At 38.6% G+C, this 20,464-nt stretch overlaps 1 protein-coding gene and 1 pseudogene across 2 annotated transcripts in view; one reads left to right on the top strand and one right to left on the bottom strand.

Moving 5' to 3' along the window:
* Nucleotides 1-18,531, bottom strand: part of LOC149319660 (proteasomal ubiquitin receptor ADRM1-like) — a 94,061-nt pseudogene extending 75,530 nt beyond the window's left edge.
* The window catches only part of NCAM2 (neural cell adhesion molecule 2), a 298,722-nt gene that overhangs the window by 85,104 nt on the left and 193,154 nt on the right, over nucleotides 1-20,464 (top strand). The window lies entirely within an intron of this gene.

Here is a 20,464-nt window from a genome sequence, read left to right as displayed (position 1 = left end):
GTTAGATTGGCCTGAAATTGGATTTTAGCATCAACATCACTCCCCTATTTTCAGTTGGGAAACCACTTGTATTGAACACAGAATATTCTGTCTGTCTCAATAAAGATATAATTCTTTGTGCTTTTCTTCACCCTGATTTTCTTTTCTTTTCTTATATTTTCTTTCTTTCTTTTTTCCTTTTCGAGTCATTCTGGTTAATTGTCTATTTTAAAAACCTTTAGTCTGCAAGGTCTGCGAAAGATTTTTCTACAAAAACAGTAAAAGCAGTACATTGCTGTTATCACAATTTGATCTGGGCGTAGATACAGCTGGTGCAGAATTGCAGTAGTATGGTCTAAATATACCCATGGATTTTTTGCAGAAGAAATGTGTTGGAATTTCATTTCTGTGTGGAAATATTAATTTTGCACCTCTTCAAATTGGCAGTGGACTGGAATAAATTTTCTGAGGCAATCGGCAATGTCTTTCCCTTGTGTACATTTTTGTAAAAATGTGCATGACTAATTTGATACATTTTAATATAAATATGCACCACAAAACTAATTTATTTAGCAGAAACGTTTAAAAAAGTGTACAGCTTGGGAGGGGAGAGTCTGAACAGAAATAGACATGAATTTCTTTGTGTTAAGAAAAAAATCTGTCTTGTCACCTGATATGGAATTGATGAAATAGCAATGTAAGTGGAATAGCATAAAGTGGAATACCATAAAGTGTAAGAAAAACAAGACTTGACAGATTTTCTCATCCCTAATTTACCCCTCCATTAGTATATCTTTTACATTGTTTTGTTTACTTTTCTAAAAAATAAATGCCAAATAATGCCAAATATTGTGGAACATTTTCTAAACAAGCTGTTCTTGCCATCATTCTCAACCTCATGTTCGTTGCATGACAGATGTAGTGAGCTGTTTTATCGCAGATGTTGACAGGAGGAGGGGGAGGAGGAAGAAACAAAAATTATGTTCTCAAATGATTTACATAACTTTAAAATAGAAGACATTGAAATAATTAAAGATTTTCCATGCCTTAGCTCAGTCATTAATCAGAACTGAGGTTGCTGTCAAGAAATCAGAAGGATCAAGAACTTGGAAGAGCATGTATGAAGGAACTAAATAAGATCCTGACAGGTAAAAATACATCACTGAATATTAAAGCTAGGATGACTCATGCCATCACATTTTCAATATCTATGAATTGTTGTGAATGCTGGACAGAAAAGAAAGCTGATAGGCAGAAAATCAACTCATTTGAGATGTGGTGCTAGAGGAGAATTCTGATGATACTGTAGATGACTAAAAAGACAAATAAATGAATCCTAAAGGAAATCACGCCTGAGCTCTGCCTAGAAACCAAGATGACTAAACTGAGGCTGTTGTGCTTTGGCCATATCATGAGAAGACATGACTCGTTAGAAAACACAATAATGCTTAGCAAGATTAAGGGAGGTAGGAAAAGAAAAAGAACACATACAAGATAGATGGGGTCATTCAGGGAAGGCAGAATGCTGAGTCTACCAGACCTGAGCAAAGCTGTTGAAGATAGTGTGAGTTGGAGGCAGCTAACAACAACAGCAGACCTTAACAAATCTAAAAATACAAAATACATTGAAGATATAAAATGTTTTTTATTTATTTCACTAGTATTAAAATTGCTCTCCTTTTTAATATCACTCCAGATGATCATGCCATATGTATGTCCATCTGTTTTCTAAAGAGTCTTTATGGCTAATATTTTACTCTATGAAATAATTATCTAAGGGAAATGCCATGAAATATGAAGGACCTGCTGTTATCAGCAAAGGTCAGATAGATAATTCAAAGCACAATTGATGTCTTCTTTTTCATGTCAAGCTTTTATCAGTCTACTTTCTATTCATGAGTTGTTCCTTTGTATAAAATAAAAAATGTGGTTCAAACTTCACAGCCTAAATTGAAGGATTTGAAACAGTAGGTATTGGTGAATCTTCTTAATCCTGTTTTCCTAGTAGCAGTTCATTGATATTGTCCAGTGTTGTCCAGTGACATGTCTTTTTATTTGACATTTTAAATGAAATTACAAGAGTAGGATTAAGATAAGGGAAGCACTCTACTGATTATAAGCACATATGTTGCCAATAAATATTTTCACTCTGAAGTCTGTGGGCCAAATCCAATGTTGTGCTTGTGGCTGAAACTGACACTTTTCCCTCTGTGCTAATCCCCGAAGCCATCTTTGTGGCCAGAAAAATGTCTCTGGATGATTTTTATAAAGAATTTCTCTATAGACTAGGGTTGGATTATAGTGAGATTGACATCAACTGTTCTGCAGGTTTCAGTGAAGTCTGCCATTCTGGGTGCAAATGTCCATAGATTGTTCAACTTACATCTGATACCTCAAAGCAATTCTTTTATTGTCAGACTATCCCTACCATTCGACACACTGAGACAGTGGTTTCAAGTGGCAGACGTTGAGGTGGAGTGCTTTAGCTCTCCAGCCCTTCCTTCTTCTACTTTCTCCTGTTTGGAAGAACAGACTTTTGTGCGTCTTCTCCTGACACACTATCCTTTGGTGTGGTGCAGCATCTTAACTAATTAGTATTAATGAATGAACATTAAAATGCTAACTCATGTAGCTTGTTTCTTTGAAATCAATGGCATCATCTTGTCCTTTGTTACTGGCAGAAACATAGTTTGACTGACCCTGCTTATCCTGCTATCAAACAAGTTAAACTGTTATAGCTCAGTTACTACGAATTGACATTGCAGTCTCCACATAGTCTAAGAAGAGGTTTAAGATTATGCTCTTTATTCAGGTTTTAGAAGTCACATGTTTATTGATAACATTCAACATGATTTCCCCCACTGGAGGCACAGAACAAAAAACAAAACAAAAAACAACCTGTTTCCTCTGCTGGGCTGGGCAGCACTGTAACAGGGAAATGCCTCTGCTGGCCTTCAGGTAAACAGGCCAGCTAAACTGTGACATGGTACTGTGCATCATGGCAGGGGCTTTATATGTTCCTACCACCTCCTCCCCTCCCTCTCTGCTTGATTTCTTTGATCAACCCTTCTGCATCTGATTCAGTGTAAGCTTTGCTGCTCACTTTGGAGCTGAGTAGGATTCCCTCCCCTTTTCCACAGTTTTTTTTTTTTTGGCCTACCATACTGGAGAGTGTGACAATTGGCTTTTGGTAGTACTCTAATTAGGCAGTCAATTGGCAGGTAGCAGGGGGAGACAAGGATAATTTTGGTGAATATCACCCTTTTGGTGATATTTTTGTTGGCCTAGGGGAGGATTCTGGAACTGTCTTTTTAGTTCATGTGACAAAGTAGTGGCAAGTAGACTTCCCTTGGGGCTGACCTGAGAGCTAGCCCCTCATTTTAAGTTATGCAATTTGGGGGAGATATTCTCAGGTAATCCTCAGTCCAGTGTATGAACAACTCAGATTTTAGGTTTTCCTCGGGATCATGTGCTCCTTATTAGATTGCTCCCCTCTTTTTGTAGCTCTCAAGGATGAAAGGACAAATAGGTTTACAATTAAATAAAGTGGCCCATTTTCAACCCAGTCTACATGTCTGATCTCATTAATACCGTAGTTGGTCAAACGATTCATCCAGGCATAATACAACATGCAGAAAATCTCTCCTTAGACACTGAAAAAAATACATTGCACATTTTGCAATGGACATGTTTACACTTCCCCACAAGGCCGGCATATTTCATAAACCAGATTCCAGATCTCATGCAAAATGTAAGCCTCTCTGAGCAAATGTGTTTGTACTGTTCTTCAGACCTTTATAGAGCATGTGTAAATTTAGGAGATTATCACAATGCCTTTTCCTCCCATGCTAGATGTTGGATGTAAATTTTAATTATAAAATTATAATTATAAAATGATAGAAAACCATTTAGTAGGCAAGGTAGAAAACCATTGCTTTAGTCAATCAGTTGGTGAATCCAGCCTGTCTGCAGATGGGGGTAAGTATATGGCTGTAGGGCTTGAGTACAGTAAGAGACAACTAAAACTGATATTTTAAAAAATGGATTTGAAAAATGGGCAGACATGAGAAATGTATGTTTTAGAATTAAAACAAATCAATTAATACAGGACGTTAATTTCACCTACCAAGACTGATAAATATGAATATAACTAACTGTTTTGCTGAGAAATAGTTATAATGGGAAAATTGGGGGGGGGGGGGGAATACATAAATTTAAAGAAAAAATGTGGTCATTTTAAAAAAGTATTTCTCAGGAGAACAAAGCCTGGTATTGCTTCATTAATATTCAGTCTTTATTGCTACTCCAGTGATAGCAGAGCTGAAAGGAATAGCTCCTTGTGTCACCCATAAATCATGTGTTCCAGAAATCAATCTCTTGAAAATTCATGAGATTCTTGTTGGAAAAATAGATCATGCTTTGTCGTTCTGTGGCTAATCCCCCCTCCCCTTTTTTGGTTTCTGGGTCCTAAAGAGAGTATAGATGACACCCTGGCACTTCGCAAAGCAAATACCATTGCTTTGTAGCACAAACAGTGCTACATATTATATATTGTGGAGAAGCTCACTATGACCTGATTTAGACATAATGAAAAGAGAACTGTTTCATCTGTTTGTTTTAAATCTAAGATCACAATACCATATCTTAATCATAGTTTAAAGAAACTATAGTTTGGCCAAATTTGGATGACATGAGAAATGGTATTTAGTTCAAACCAGGAAGGAAATCCTTCCAATCTTTTTATCCTGAAGGAATGAAGGCTTAGAGAGTTCTATAAAACTGTATAACAAAACTGTATAACAAAACTGGTTCCTGTATGTGTCACAATGACTGTGACTTCACCAGAACACTACACAAGTGTGCAATATGGCTGTATTAACTAGCACCAGTGAACAAAAACTTGCTATTTATAATTGCAGTTAAGAGTTGTCTCATATTCAACCTCCATTTTAGAAAGGGTTGTTAAAACTGCTAGCTTAACACATATGTCGTCTGATCAGTAATGGTGTGTATCACAAAATGTACTTTCTTATATATTAGGTCAATTGCATTTTTCCTTTGTTTTTCAAGCCCAAATCCAGATGGGGAGGTTGGAGTGTGTTATGGTCCCAGTTTTTCTACTAGCATGCCAGTGGAACATTGAATCTGTTCAGGGACTCAGTCAAAACTTTGAAGCAGCCATTCCCAAAACATCCTGGATGTTTAAGTTTGGATTCCCTGCTCCACTGATATGGGAGCCAACATCTGGATCTGATAGCCTGTAACCTGACCTTGTATGATTTAATAATAATAATAATAATTATTATTATTATTATTATTATTTCTATACCACTTTTCCGCAGTGATCAAAGCAGTGTACATAGTAAAATTATTAAAACAACATAAAATTAAAACCACATTACATTAATTACAATATACAATTAAAATCCAATTCATAGGTGTATATAAGTGAGAGGGAGAAAAGGGGATCGAACATAACTTCAGAGAACATGGGGGAATGCTTGGTTAAAGAGAAAGGTTTTAAGTCTCTTTTTAAACAGTTCAAGGGAGGTAATGAGATGGAGCTCCTTAGGAAGACTATTCCAATGCTTGGGGGCCGTTACTGAAAAGGCCCTCTGAGAAGTAGTAACATATCTCGAAGGAGGGACTTCGAGCAAGTTCTTCCCGGTTGTTCTGAGAGTGCGGGGCGGATTATATGGGGAGATGCGGTCCTTCAAGTAACTCGGGCCCAAGCCATGTAGGGCTTTATAGGTAATTACCAACACCTTGTATTGTGCTCGGAAGTGAATAGGCAGCCAGTGCAGATCTTTTAAGATTGGTGTTATGTAGTCAAACCTGGAACAACCGGTGACCAATCTGGCGGCCATGGTTTGTACTAATTGAAGCTTTTGAGTTTGGTACAAGGGTTGCCCCATGTAGAGCGCATTACAGAAATCCAAACGAGAGGTTACCAGAGCATGTACCACCGTTTCAAGGTCCCTTTGGCCCAGGTAGGGTCGCAGTTGGCGTATCAACCGAAGTTGATAACAAGTGTTTCTGACCGTCGCAGCAACTTGGGATGACAATTGCAGGGACGAGTCCAGAAGCACTCCCAAACTGTGAATTGAGTCCTTCGGGGAAAGTGTGACCCCCTTCAGGATGGGTGGACAAATTTCCTTCCCCAGGCCTGGGGAACCTATCACTAGTACTTCCATTTTCTCTAGATTCAAGCTGAGTTTGTTTTTCCTCATCCAGCCCATTACTGACTCTAAGCAAGCATTTAGAGGAGAGACACCAACCTTAGACACTGCAACAGTCGGCGACACAGAGAAACATATTTGGGTGTCATCAGCGTACTGATAACACTGTGCCCTGTGTCTCTGGATGATCTCTCCCAGCGGTTTCATGTAAATGTTAAATAGCATGGGGGACAAAATAGCTCCCTGAGGAACACCGGATGTAAGTTCCCTCTTAGAGGAGCAAATGTCCCCCAGCTGCACCATCTGGAGTCTGCCTGAGAGGTAGGAACGGAACCACTGGAGCGCAGTGCCCCCGATACCCAACTCCTACAGGAATTCCAGAAGGATACCATGGTCAATGGTATCGAAAGCTGCTGAGATGTCCAAGAGCACTAACAAGGACACACTTCCCCTGTTAATGCCCAGACGGAGATCATCGACTAAGGTGACCATGGCAGTCTCAACTCCATAGCCTGCCCTGAAGCCAGTTTGAAATGGATCCAGATAATTGGTTTCATCCAAGACTGCTTGGAGCTGGAAGGCAACCACTCTCTCGATCACCTTACCCAAAAATGGCAGCAATGACACTGGCCTGTAATTATTTCTTATCAGGGGGTCTAGAGAGGGTTTTTTTAGCATTCCATATCTAAAACAATAGCCTTCTACAAATTGTGAACTATGTCCCCTCTGGAGCACAAAATTCCTCTGCAAGCCCTTGATTACTGGAAGTATTCTTGCTTCAGTATGTGCATAACCTTGCCAGTACTTACTATCATAGGGCTCAGCCACCAACTCTTTGAAGTGCTGTTCAAAGCACTTGAAATGCAGCTTACCAAACTAGTGAAGGACATGGCTTCTACAGTAGTCTGAATAACATACTTGATTTTTTCCCAACTAATTTAATAGAAAAATATGATATTACTTTCTGAAAATTGGAGTAAAGGGGGCATTGTGTAAATTTTCAACACTTTTTATACATTTTTAACACAAACTAATTTATAAAGTAATATACGTGTAGAAAATATAAAAGACAGAAAAAAGAAAAGAGGGAAAAGAAAAAGAGAACAAGAGAGAGAGAGAAAAGACATATAACTAAATTTAAACTAGAACTTTGACCCCCCCCCCATCGTGACTGTAATAAAAAGAAAAAGATGAAAAATTGTTATTCTACCATTACAGATCCAGTTAAATAATCCTACTAAAATTAGAATCATAGAATCATAGAATCATAGAGTTGGGAGAGACCACAAGGGCCATCCAGTCCAACCCCCTGCCATGCAGGAAATCCAAATCAAAGCATCCCCAACACATGGCCATCCAGCCTCTGCTTAAAGACCTCCAAAGAAGGAGACTCTACTACAATCTGAGGGAGTTTGTTCCACTGTCAAACAACCCTTACTGTCAGGAAGTTCCTCCTAATGTTGAGGTGGAATCTCTTTTCCTGCAGCTTGGATTTAGGAATTATTAAGACCCATAACCAAAGATTATTACATAGTTAGATTTCTTATTACTGAAAAATTGATTTACATTAACATGAGTTTTCAAAGATAAGCCAATTGAAAATCTAACTCTGCAACCATAGGTCCCAGACAGCTAGCACAAAAAGATGTGGGAAGCACGAGTCACTGGTCCCAGAATCTAGTAAACAGGTAAAGGAACAAGCCCCAATGTGAACAAGAAAGGGGTATAGCATTCTGAATCTATATTCTGTTCAAGGCTAATTGGCTGTTGACTGCTACGGAAGGTTTTGTAGTCCTACCAACATAATACAGAACAAATATAGAACATGGTAGACAAGTCAACTATCTGTGTAGTATTTTGGATATTGGAACAGTGGTGTAAATACAATGGAGAATAAATCATTTTTGAGCCAACTATTTCAGTGCACTTAAGAATTTCTAATTGTGTTGAATTTATAGCCCTTTCATTTTTATCACTGGTCAATTTATTACAAGGGCATGAATACACAGGTCATGCAGATTTTTCCTTTAGCCCTGGAAACTCCGGACAACAGCTGTTCATACATAAACTTACAATTCCTTTCCAGAAAATGCCAAGAGCCCACAATGCTGCACCTAAACTGATAAAAAAAAGTTCACCTTTTATGTAGTAGTCTTGATAGCTAGCAAGAGAGAGCAAAATCACTTCAAAAAGAAACAAGAAAAATGTCAGAATAAGTTGAGCTTTCCCCTAAGTTATTATTCACACAGTTCATGAAAGTTAGAGTCTTAATGGTTAGAGGGAAGAAAATGAAGTCATTAAAGTACTCCATTTCCTTTTAGTTAAATGGGACTTACAATAGACATTGATAGATATTCAGATTGTTGGGTTCACTTTGCTATACAAAATGTTCAGTCACATGGTCATCTGCTAAATGATCATACAGACTAGTAAGAACCAGGTGAAAAAATAGGCCTTTGAAAAGTATTTGAATGTTTTCTACATTAGAAATCACACTCTTACTTAGTCCACAAGAGATTATAATATTGTGGGTTTTGTTGTTCTTCTTCTTCAGAAAACCATATGTGAAATCTTAAAGTGGTGATGCATTTTTTCAGTAACGTTTTTCACAAAGTTGCAACAAGCAATTTCAGCAATTTTTGACCACTTTTCAAATATTTTTGACTTTTTTAACATCCCTAGGCTAAAGCTTTGTTTGATATGGGTGATCAATGACATGAAACAACTTCCAAGTCCTCTATTTTCATAAAAGATGTTATATTTTTATTATGGTTTTGCACTTTTTGGAGATAGTAATATGTTACTTAGGTTTAATAATAATATAGGCAAATGCCATATTGTTTAAACGTAAGTGATAACAGATTAATCCTACCATAGTGGTGGTGGAAGAATGTACTTTACTATATTGTTACAAAAATCTAAGGGCTTGTCCATTATACACGGAGGGGCATCATGTTTTTCTGTTTGATGGTTCTATAGGTGTATGTTGAGCTAGTGTGTCACTAGGACAACAATGTGCCCTATGGACCGTTAGTTGATCATGCAGTAGAGCAGATGGTTGGGCAGGACATCCATTGGATTACTGGCTAGGCAGGATGGAAGAGGTGATGGGTTGCTGCTGGAGGGCCATCTGTGCACTTGTGCACATGTGTCTGTGGTGGAATAGAATAATAATAACGGTGCCTTGTGTTTTTTAGCCATTATGATGAGTCCATCCCTGCAGTGAGAAGGGGTAGGACAAATTGTTCATTGATTGTTGGCCCATTGTGGGAATTGGTGGTGAGGTCACTGGGTTTTATCCACAAATTGGGAAAGAGTTAGCCAGCTTTTGTGTTCCATCTCATTTTGATCCAAGTCATATACCAAAAAAAAAAAAAAAACAGTATTGCAATACTCAAAAACAATCAGTCAATAATTAAATTGATATCCCATTGTATTTAGGTAAGAAAACAGGTGGTTAGGATCAGCAAACTATCTTAACAGTATCATTTTAAAATTCAAGATTCCTATAAGAAAACTGCACAAACGAAATATTAACAAATAATGTATTATTTGTTTCCATTGGGAATCACAATTGATGCATAATCCTTAGCTGGTGGAAATTATTGTGAACCATGGGAATCACTCATTGTTGTAGATTGCATATTACCAAGCTGTGGACTTGACCCTGTTGAACAGTGGAAGTAAAGTATGCCCTCCAGATATTGCTGTATTTCAGCTGCCATTAACCCTACAGACCCCTAGTCAGATGGAGGAATTGGATGATGTCTTTCTAGAACAGATTACCACACACTCAGAAAGGAGAGATGTAGTAGTGATGGGTGACGTCAACTATCCTGATATTTGCTGGAAGTCAAACTCAGACAAATCCTCAAGGTCTAGCAAATTCCTCACTTGCCTTGGAGATAATTTCATTGTGCAAAAGGTGGAAGAGGCAACAAGGGAGTCAGATATTTTAGATCTGATCCTAACAAACAAGGATGACTTGGTTAATGGGGTGCAACTGGTGGGATCATTAGGTGGAAGTGACCATGTTCTCCTGGAGTTAGTTGGACAGTGGAAAGGAGAAGCCAGGCATAGTCAGACATGCATTCTAGATTTTAGTAGAGCTGATTTCAATATACTTAGAGAAATACTAAAGGTGATCCCGTAGTAAGGAATACTAAAAGAGAAGGGAGTTCAAGACGGATGGGAGTTTCTCAAAAGGGAGATACTGAAGGCACAATTTCAAAGAATACCAATGAGGAAGAAAAATGGGAGCTGTCTCAAAAAACCAGGATGGATGACTAAGGAACTTTAAACTGAGCTAAGTTTCAAATGGAACATGTATAAGAAATGGAAAAATGGGGAAATCAACAAAGAGGAATTCAAACAAATAGCAAGCATGTGTAGGGGTAAAGTCAGAAAAGCTAAAGGACAGAATGAACTCAGGTTTGCTAGAGAGGTTAAGAACAACAAAAAGGGCTTTTTTGGATATGTCCGCAGCAAGAGGAAGAAGAAGGAAACGGTAGGGCCACTGCGTGGTGAAGATGGCAAAATGCTAACGGGGGACAGAGAAAAGGCAGAATTACTCAACACCTTCTTTGCTTCAGTCTTCTCAGAAAAGGCAAAGGGTGCTCAACCTGAGGATAATGGACAGAATAGGGGAATTTCAGCACAGAATAAGTAACAAGATAGTACAGGAATACCTGGTTAACCTAAATGAATATAAATCTCTAGGACCAGATGAACTACATCCAAGGTTATTAAAAGACCTGGCAAATGTAATATCAGAGCCATTGGCAATAATCTTTGAGAACTCTTGGAGAACAGGAGAAGTCCCAGAAGACTGGAGGAGGGCAAACATTGTCTCCATCTTCAAAAAGGGGAAAAAGAGGATCCAAACAATTATCGTCCAGTTAGTCTGACATCAATACCAGGAAGGTAATTCCATAATCACTAAGGCCTGTTACAGACTTCCAAAATAAATCTGCTTCGGGTCTCTTTGGAGGTATGCTATTTAAATGATGCATGGGTCCTAAGAGTCCGGAGGTCACGCCAAAGCCACACTCCATTCCTAAGCACTGGAGTGCAGCTTTGGTGCAGCTTCTGGATTCTTAGGATGCATGCATCATTTAAACAGCATACCTCCAAAGAGACCCGAAGCAGATTTATTTTGGCAGTCTGTAACAGGCCTGTGAGTCAACACGAGATTCAGAGAAAGAAGTCATGCCAGACAAACCTGATCTCTTTTTTTTGATAAAATTACCAGCTTGGTAGATAAAGGGAATGCTGCGGATATAGTATATCTTGATTTCAGTAAGGCCTTTGACAAAGTTCCCCATGACATTCTTGCAAACAAGGTAGTGAAATGTGGGCTAGACAAAGAAACAGTTGCATGGATTTGTAATTGGTTGACTGGCTGAACCCAAGGGTACACAACCATGGCTCCTTTTCATCCTGGAGAGAAGTGACCAGTGGGGTCCCACAGGGCTCTGTTCTGGGCCCAGTGCTATTCAATATCTTTATCAATGACTTGGATGACAGGCTTGGAGGTATACTTATCAAATTTGCAGATGACACCAAACTAGGAGGAGTAGCTAATACCCCAGAGGACAGGATCAAAATTCAAAATGACTTGAATAGACTAGAAAGCTGGGCCAAAGCTAACAAAATGAATTTCAACACGGAGAAATGTAAGGTAGTGCACATAGGGCGGAAAAATGAAATGCACAGATATAGGATGGGGGACACCCGGATGAATGAAACTACATGTGAAAGGGATACGTAGACCACAAGTTGAACACGAGTCAACAGTATGATGTGGCATCTAAAAAGGCCAGTGCAATTTTAGGCCGCATCAGTAGAGGTATAGGGTCTAAATCAAGGGAAGCAATAGTGCCAGTCTACTCTCCCACTCTGGTCTGGCCCCACCTGTAATATTGTGTCCAGTCCTGGGCACCACATTTTAAAAAGGATGTGGAAAAACTAGAGCATTTCCAAAGGAGGGCGCCTAAAATGGTGAAGGGTCTAGAAACCATGCCCTATGAGGAACAACTTAGGGAGCTGGGGATGTTTAGCCTGGAGAAGAGACAGTTAAGAGGTGATATGATGGCCCTTTTTTCAATACTTGAAGGGATGTCATATTGAGGAGGGAGCAAGCTTGTTTTTTGCTGCTCCAGAGAACAGGACCCGGAACAATGGATGCAAGCTCCAGGAAAAGAGATTCCACCTCAATATTAGTAGGAACTTCCTGACAGTAAGGGCTGTTTGACAGTGGAACACACTTCCTCAGAGTGTAGTGAAGTCTCCCTCCCTGAAGGTCTTTAAACAGAGGCTGGATGGCCATCTGTCGGGGATGCCTTGATTGAGAGTTCCTGCATGGCAGGGGGTTGGACTGGATGTCCCTTGTGGTCTTTTCTAACTTTATGATTCTAGTCAGCATAGTCAGTAGTGAGGAATGATAGGAGTTGTAGTCTAAAACTTGATCCACATATAATTTCGGAAATTGTGCCATCTCAGTAAGACCAAGTTGAATGCTTAAACCACATTTCCTGCCTTCATTTTATCTGGAATTAGTTTCAAATGACTGAGCCTTGGACATTCTAGTAATAATTTCAGGCACCCATATAACATCATCTGAACAGTTTGAAAAATAGTTACGTGTTAGTTGTGCATTTATACCTTGCAAAAATGTCCAAACAATCAATTTCAGTCATTTCATGTAGATTTAAAATAGAATGGGGAAGGGAGAATTGAGGTAGATTCCTTTGGCCTGTGGCCATCAAAGTATAATTCCCAAAAGGCAGAGAAATACTTTCCCAATTCCAAAAATGTTCATAGAGTCAGGAAGAGAACTACAACAGTGTGGTGTCCCCAATTCTCATGCATGGAAGAACAACATGGTCAGCAGTGACATAGCCGGGGGGGGGGGGGGGGGGCTCTGTGGGGTCTGGGCCCCACTTCCGTTAATTAATGTTAGGAATAATATCAGCCAAACCTAATCTAATCACAAAATATATGTTTTCCCCAGTGGATCTAGTTAAAATTGTGTTTATTAATTTAATATTCTGATGTACTTGTAACGTGTTTACCCCCACCCACCCCCCAAAAATGATGACATTTAGTCTGCCCCTCCTTCCCAAAATCCTGGCCAGTGTTCTTGAGAATCACTGAGAGTTCCAGGATTGATAACAGGGCCTTACACCTTTCTTCCTATGGCAAAGAGCATTCATCAATAACTGAAACTGCCACTGTAACTGTAGTTTTAAGTCTTATGTTCAGCTGAGGAAAAAAACTCTACTTAATTGAATTATAATCAAGGGAAAAAATGTCCAGTCGAATGGAGAAATCTCTCAGAACTAAAATTTTGTGAGTTGAGCAAATACATATTCTTCCTTCTTAATAGTTTTCTGTTACTAATCTTTGCATCATTAGTTGAATCCCACTCAAAATATGGAACAGCTTTACAGCATAAATGTATGTGGAGTGTATATTGGCATACAGCCATTTATCTTCCTTCTGGCTTGGAAAAGCTTTAGGCAAAACTGAATGAAATATATCCTATTAATGCAACATTCAGCATTTGCCTTGTGCTAACTCCTGCTGGGATGTAATTTGCATACTTAAGTAGAAATTTCTGATATAAAACCTTTCCTTCTTAGTTCTCACTGCCATCCTTATACTTAAGGGATCTATGAATGAATCAGATGTGAAGGAACATAGTTGCTACATTATTCATCAAATTCCTCAGAAATAAGTGGCTTTATCTTTATGCAAAAGTCATGTGATTAGAAATTGTGAAATTATTCTACCTTAAATATTTATTAGATGCTTCTGCTATTAACTTGTGATCCCAAATTAGTAACAATTGTATGTTAGATCATAACAAGCCCCTTTGAAGTTAATTAAATGTAGTTCCTTTGCAGTGTTTTTGAAGGTGTGATTCAAATGCATAAAAGGCAAACAAATGAAAGCATTGTACAGTCTACTGGACAAGCATTATAACCTTGAATCAGTTTAATGATGGATAAAATAGAGGAAAAATTACAGGACTTTTTAATTTGCACTTCAAACAAATTTCAGTGCTTCACATGAATGAATCTAAATTCAGTCAAGGGAGCATGCTGTCTTCTAGTTTTCAATAGTTTGTTCTTGACAATGGGATGCATAGTGAATCCAAAGAATATAGCTTTTCTGAAAATCCTTTTGTAAAAATAAGATATTCTTAATGCTTAGAATGGAGTGGGCAAAAAAAAAAAAAAAAAATCTTTGAGTATGCCTGTGTTTCGGCTTTCAGTTTTAAATTAAAGTAATATACCACTACCCTAAAGTGTTAGGGATTTATTTACAGTATGCATGGATGTTAAATGGGAATTAAGACTTTTACAATGTAAAACACTAATAGTTCCAATAAATCATCATATGTTATTTACCTATTGAAGTCTGTAGTTTTATCCTGTAATGTAGCACTCTGAATATACATGTTGAAGACCATGGGATGTTTGAAATACTGTAGTTGGAAAAACCTCAAGGAATATTTAATTATTTATTTATTTGTTAAACTCCCTTTCTTCCAATGAAAGACCCAAAGCAGTTTACAGTGTATTTTTATAATGTAGTTATTTTTTTAAAAAAAAAAAACTTTAAAGAACATTAAAAAACAAATAAGCTATCTTTTAAAAACAAGTTGTCAATTAAAGCAACATTAAAATATTTTTTTAAATATCAAAAAGAGGAGGAATTCCCTCCCCCATTACAATACCATTCTGCAAGAGCCAATTAGTAGTCAAAGTCCTGTCTGAATAAGAGACTCTTTTCCTAACACTAGAAGGAGACCGCAGAAGGTGTTAGCATACATACTCGCTTATGAAAGTGAGTCCCATCCCTCAAGAGCAACCATAGAGAAGGCCCTTTCTCATGTCCTAACATGCTTGAGAGGGTGGTAGGACCAAGAAAAAACATTCATGTGAAAGTGTCAAAACTCAGGCAACCTTATATGGGGAGATACCATCCTGGAGATAGTTTGGACCCAAGTTTGGACTCAAGTTGGACCCAGGGTTTTACAGATCATAACTGACACTTTGAGCTGTACCTTGATATAGACTAATAATCCATGAAGTTATTGAAATGAGTTTCTTTTCTCCCTTAGCCAGGAAGGCCACAGAATCTCAGACCCACTAAAGTTCTGAACATTTTCAGAAGGCATTCCTCTATAGAAGGTATTACAATTATTTAAATGAAATATAACTCAGACATGGGTCAGACATCTCCAAGAATGGAAATATCTGATCCCCCAGTTTTAACTATGTAAGTGGACTCATGGCTACCACTGAAAAATAAGCAATCTGAAAGCTCAGGCTTTCAATGGGAACATGACCTTATCTAGTATATGCTGAATCACTATTCCCTGATATGCCTTTCATTTCACCAGGAGTACCTTTGGCGTCTTGTCTTGATTCCATTACTGATACCAGACAATGGTTTATCACTGAAATAGCTGCCCTGTAATTAGATGGTAATATGAAATAAGATTTGCATATTGGAGACATATTTCTTTTTCAAATTCTTCATAACGTGCTCTTGATTGTTCTCTATTCTTGTGTTGTAGGCCAGAAAACAACGAGCCCTCATTATTCAAGACATTTCTGTTAGCCAGCAGACATAAAGTCGGCAAAGAAAACAAGCATCACAGTGTAGGCCTTCCATAGCATTCTGGCCTATATTTGGTCAGATCTGTTCAAGTTTTCCACTTTTCACAATCAAGTCATTCCCCAACTTATTTTTGTCTCCACCAGTATCCTAGCAAACCAAAGAGCTAACTTGGTTAGACAAGGAAATGTTTAGAAGGGGTGGCATTCACCACCCTGGACATTTTTCTGTTCCATAGTTATATTTGGACAAAGACAACAGGAAACCCCCAAGAGCCATCCATAAATGATTCATGTCCACTAGTCGATTGGGATCAGACCATCTTAACTGGCCTGCAGAACTCCCAAGGTCAAGTGAGTCTTAATCCCCAAAAAAACTAGTGATCTAACATTGGTAATGGAACCACAAAAAGATCCTACAAACCCAGATCACTTTCATCCTGTCCACAACAGAAAAATAATTCTGGTCTAGAGTGTGACCAGCAGCATCAGAAAACATTTGGGAAAGATTCATACAGCCCTGGTTATTATTGTTGTTTTCAAGAACTTTGCAATCCAGGGAGCATTTTCAACCAAAAGATGGAAACAAGGCAGTGGGTGCTTTTTGTTTCAATTTGGTGTGAAACAGCTGAATTTTCATAGTGTATTTAATAATGTTCATTTTAGCAACAGAAAAATAATTAAAACAATGCTTATCAATTATTTCCTTATTTAAAATAAGTTTTGATGGTTTCAGAACTGGTGAAGTTAAGGGGGTAGGGAAACATAATAATCAGCTTTTGTTAGTTTCTTCTATTAGACAATCATGGATTGCTTCTGTAGGCAAAACCATTCAACTAAATCTTTGATTCCTTGCCTCCTTTTAAAGGCAATGTGCTAAATTCTTGCAAATGTACAGCTCTGGGGAATTCTGACTCTGGTGTTTCTTGAAGTTTGATATGTTTAGTACCTATGGTAAAAAAAAAAGTTAAAGTAAGTGAAGTATTGTTTAGTTAATAACTGTAAAAGAGAGAGAGAAAGAAATGACAGAGGAAAAGCATATTCTATAATTAAATTTCTGTATCAAAGAAAGTTAGTTGGATAGATGATTAAAATTGAATTTCAAAGTAGATTAGTAAAGGCTAGCTTCCACAATGTAAGAATGGCTTTCACATCTCTCCAATGAGGTAGAATCACAGTCTACAGTATATTTTGGATTCAGATAAATCCTGGATCAAATCAAGATGTTTCAAGATAGACTGAGGAAATGCCTGTTTTACAATAGGAATTTCTCTGAAGTAGACTGAATCAAAATCCCAAAGATGATTTAGTAATGCACATGACTTGAAACATACAGAGACAGAAATATGCAAACATTGGTTCATTTTTCTCCAAGCTCAACTTATAAGGAAAGCACTAGGATGGGAAACTAAAATGTCTCGCTGCTCTACCACTCTTCCCAATAGGGTGTCCTCATTGTCAGGTAGGGATGCAGTTCTTAACTAATTTTTGTGGAAACCAACAAATAATTTTAGCAATTTCCTTTCAACTGCAAGAAAACCTTTGAAAACTACACCATTTTGAAAGACTTTTACTAATCAGAACTTATTTTGTGCAAAATTTGTGTGTTTTCCTACATAGGAAATATAAAACAAAAATATTTTCAACAGGACTTTGCCATTTCCTGAGCAAACAAGGCACAAAAATGTGCAAATTTTATGCAGTATAAGTTCCAAATTGTGAAAATTCTCAGCAACCCAGGTGTCTCTTTTTCAGGATTTCTCAGCACTTTAGAAACATATTTTTGACCATTTCCCCCAATTACTTCCAAATATTCTTTCTATTCCAACTGATGGGAACCCCATTTTTCCATCGGAAAATTAGTAATATTTTCCCCTCCCTAGTTTGGAGAAGTGGAAGGGAGAGGTGTAGATGTGATTTTTGACTGCTAACTGTAGTTTCTACTCACAGTGAATGGTTTTACCAGGGATTTCCAATTTCATTGGTTTAGAGCAGGGTGTTATTGATTGAGTGACAATAGGACAGCAATGCAATATATATGTGATCTAGCATCCTGTGTTCTTTGCTAGTTTTCTCTCCCAAGAAGAGGAATGTTAAAAGTATTTTGATGGTGTTTTCAGGATCTGTTTCACTTTGTTATTTTGGTGTGTAGTAAAACACCCAAAGGTGTACGCTGAAAACATCTGAACTAGAAATACCGTTCTTGTCTCCAATCCCTTGAACTTGGCAGGTTTGATTCCCTTACAAGGGACAACAATTCCTACAAATTTCAGCAAATTTTGCCAGAAAATAAAAAGTTGTCAGCAATTCCCTTTCAAAAACAACAGAATTTAAACGAATATGGCACAAATAATCTTGCAGTTATCTATCTATTTAAAATGTACCAGACATGATCTCATATTAAGAGACTACTAAACTTCCAAATTCCATACCATTCTGATAAAGAGTAGAAAAAACAATATGCCAGTTTGCGGGATATTTCTGAACTGAGTTGCCTCCAAATCAGTACACACTAAATATGGCTATTTTCTGAATCACTAAACTGGCATCCAACTGAATCTTGTGGTTGGTATACACACACACACCCATAGCAGCTACACATTTCCAAAAGGGAAATACAGACATTTTTATTTCAAACACTTACTAGATTCTGATGCTTTCTTTAACAGTTTGTTTTCCAAATGAGTCTCATCTCCCTCCTTGCTCCTCATCCAGGCCGCAAACAGAGAGGAGACAAGCTCCATGTGCTCCTATGGTCCTGGGATTTGTAAAGTGTTTACAACTCCAGTGATTTCTCTTAGAGGCCCCTGAAGAAGGCCTAGTAAGGCTGAAATATGTTGGACTTTTAAAACTCTGAATAAACATAGGGTTTTTTTGGAGATTTTTCAGACTTTGTGGCCATGTACTAGAAGAGTTCATTCCTGACATTTCACCATCATCTGTGGCTGACATCTTTAGAGAATCCTGGCATAGAAGAGAGCTGGATATACACCCACACCCACCCACCCACACACACACACACACGTTAATCTGTGTATTGTTCTGTTGTTGGTGTCAGGGCCTCAGGGTGGGAGGATACGCAAAGAGGACTAGTGTCTGCTAATTGATGATCACTGTCTGCTGGAAAAGCACCTGACCCTAGATGATTTCTCATTTGCATTTGCTGAGTCCTCATTTTGCTATTTTTCAGGATTGGTAATCAAACCTTGTCACTTTAAGGGTTTCTTCTTTCCGGTTGAAATTATCCAGATGTTTTTGGATTTATATGGCTTCCATGTGCATTCTGACCTGATAGTTGTTGACATGGTCCAGAATTTCAGTCTTATCAAACAGTATTTTATGGCCAGGATGGTTTATAACGTGTTCTGCTACTGCTGATTTTTCCAGCTGACTCATTCTTCAGTGTCTCTCGTGTTCTTTTTTCTTTGTGTTTGTACACTGCATTTGGTAGTCCCTATGTAGACGTGTCTATATGCATCAGGAACCATAGGTCTGCAATCCAGAGTGGGAAACTAGAGCAACCATTGTCCAGGCATTTCAATTCTGAATCATACCCTTTTGTCCTTGTTTGGTGGTGGTCTTCTTCTTCTTCTTCTTCTTCTTCTTCTTCTTCTTCTTCTTCTTCAGTATTTAGGTGCCTTTTGATAATCCACCCAGGAATAATGAGACAAGACACAGAAAGTGGGTTCCAATAGGGCTATTTATTAACCTGACCTATTTAATAATTTCTTAACAGAACTGCAAACCAGGTGGGAAAGTAGCCTAGGTCGGGAGCAGCTGCAGCCAGTGGTGTATCTCTAAGACCACCTCCACAGCCTCCTTTGGGTAACAGCACCTGAGCCCCAACGGTGACGCAAAAGCTAGGTTATCTACTGGCTGGCCTGCATCAGGAAGACGAACCTGAAAGTCCCTCTCCCAATGCCCAAGTATTAAAGAGAGGGGTTTATTCTCCAGGCAGTTGCAAGGGCTATCTCTTTCCTCACATTCCAGGTCTCAAGGCCTATATTTCTAACTCCCTTCCACTCAAACAGTGTCCTAGACACTCACCAAACTCTATTTTCCCCCCAACATATGTCAAATGAAGAGTCTATTTAGAGGCTACCCTAGTCAATTTCCCAAAGTCCACCTGGAAACACTATGGGATAGGTTAAAAAAAAAGCCCTTAGAAAGGGAGAAAATTCATACCTGCCCCTGAAGCAACCATGATAATTTCACACTGTACCAGTGGCAGGATGGTGGTTCAGCCAAAAAAGACTGAAGAAGCTGGGGGAGGCCAACCACAACTCAGCTCTGGCCATGCCCTCAACCTCTTCTCACCTTGGCATAACTGACGAGGCATTGCTTAAATCTTGTTTCTCCTGTGGGTGTTGGCAAACTATGCATCCCATCCCAATACACTGGGAGTGGGATGCAAATTTGACAAAAGGGATAGTTTTTTAGATTTATAGACTGACCCTAACACCACATGACCCCAAATTAGAGGGTAGTGCTATCATCCACTAACAAATACTGGAAACAGACGCGCGTTACAGACCGCCCAAAAGCGGGCGGTCTGCCACCGCTGTCATTAGCTGCGTCGAGAAGCCCCAGCGGCCAGACCGCAAGGCTTCCTGGCACAGCTAAAAAGAAGCACCGAAATGGCGCTTCTTCTTGGCACCTGGAAGTGGTGCCGTGAGG

This window comes from Sceloporus occidentalis, unplaced genomic scaffold (assembly GCF_023333645.1).
Source record: "Sceloporus occidentalis isolate IW3139 unplaced genomic scaffold, rSceOcc1.0.p SCAF_2, whole genome shotgun sequence".
NCBI classification, from domain to species: Eukaryota; Metazoa; Chordata; class Lepidosauria; order Squamata; family Phrynosomatidae; genus Sceloporus; species Sceloporus occidentalis.
This window is presented reverse-complemented; position numbering and strand designations above follow the sequence as displayed.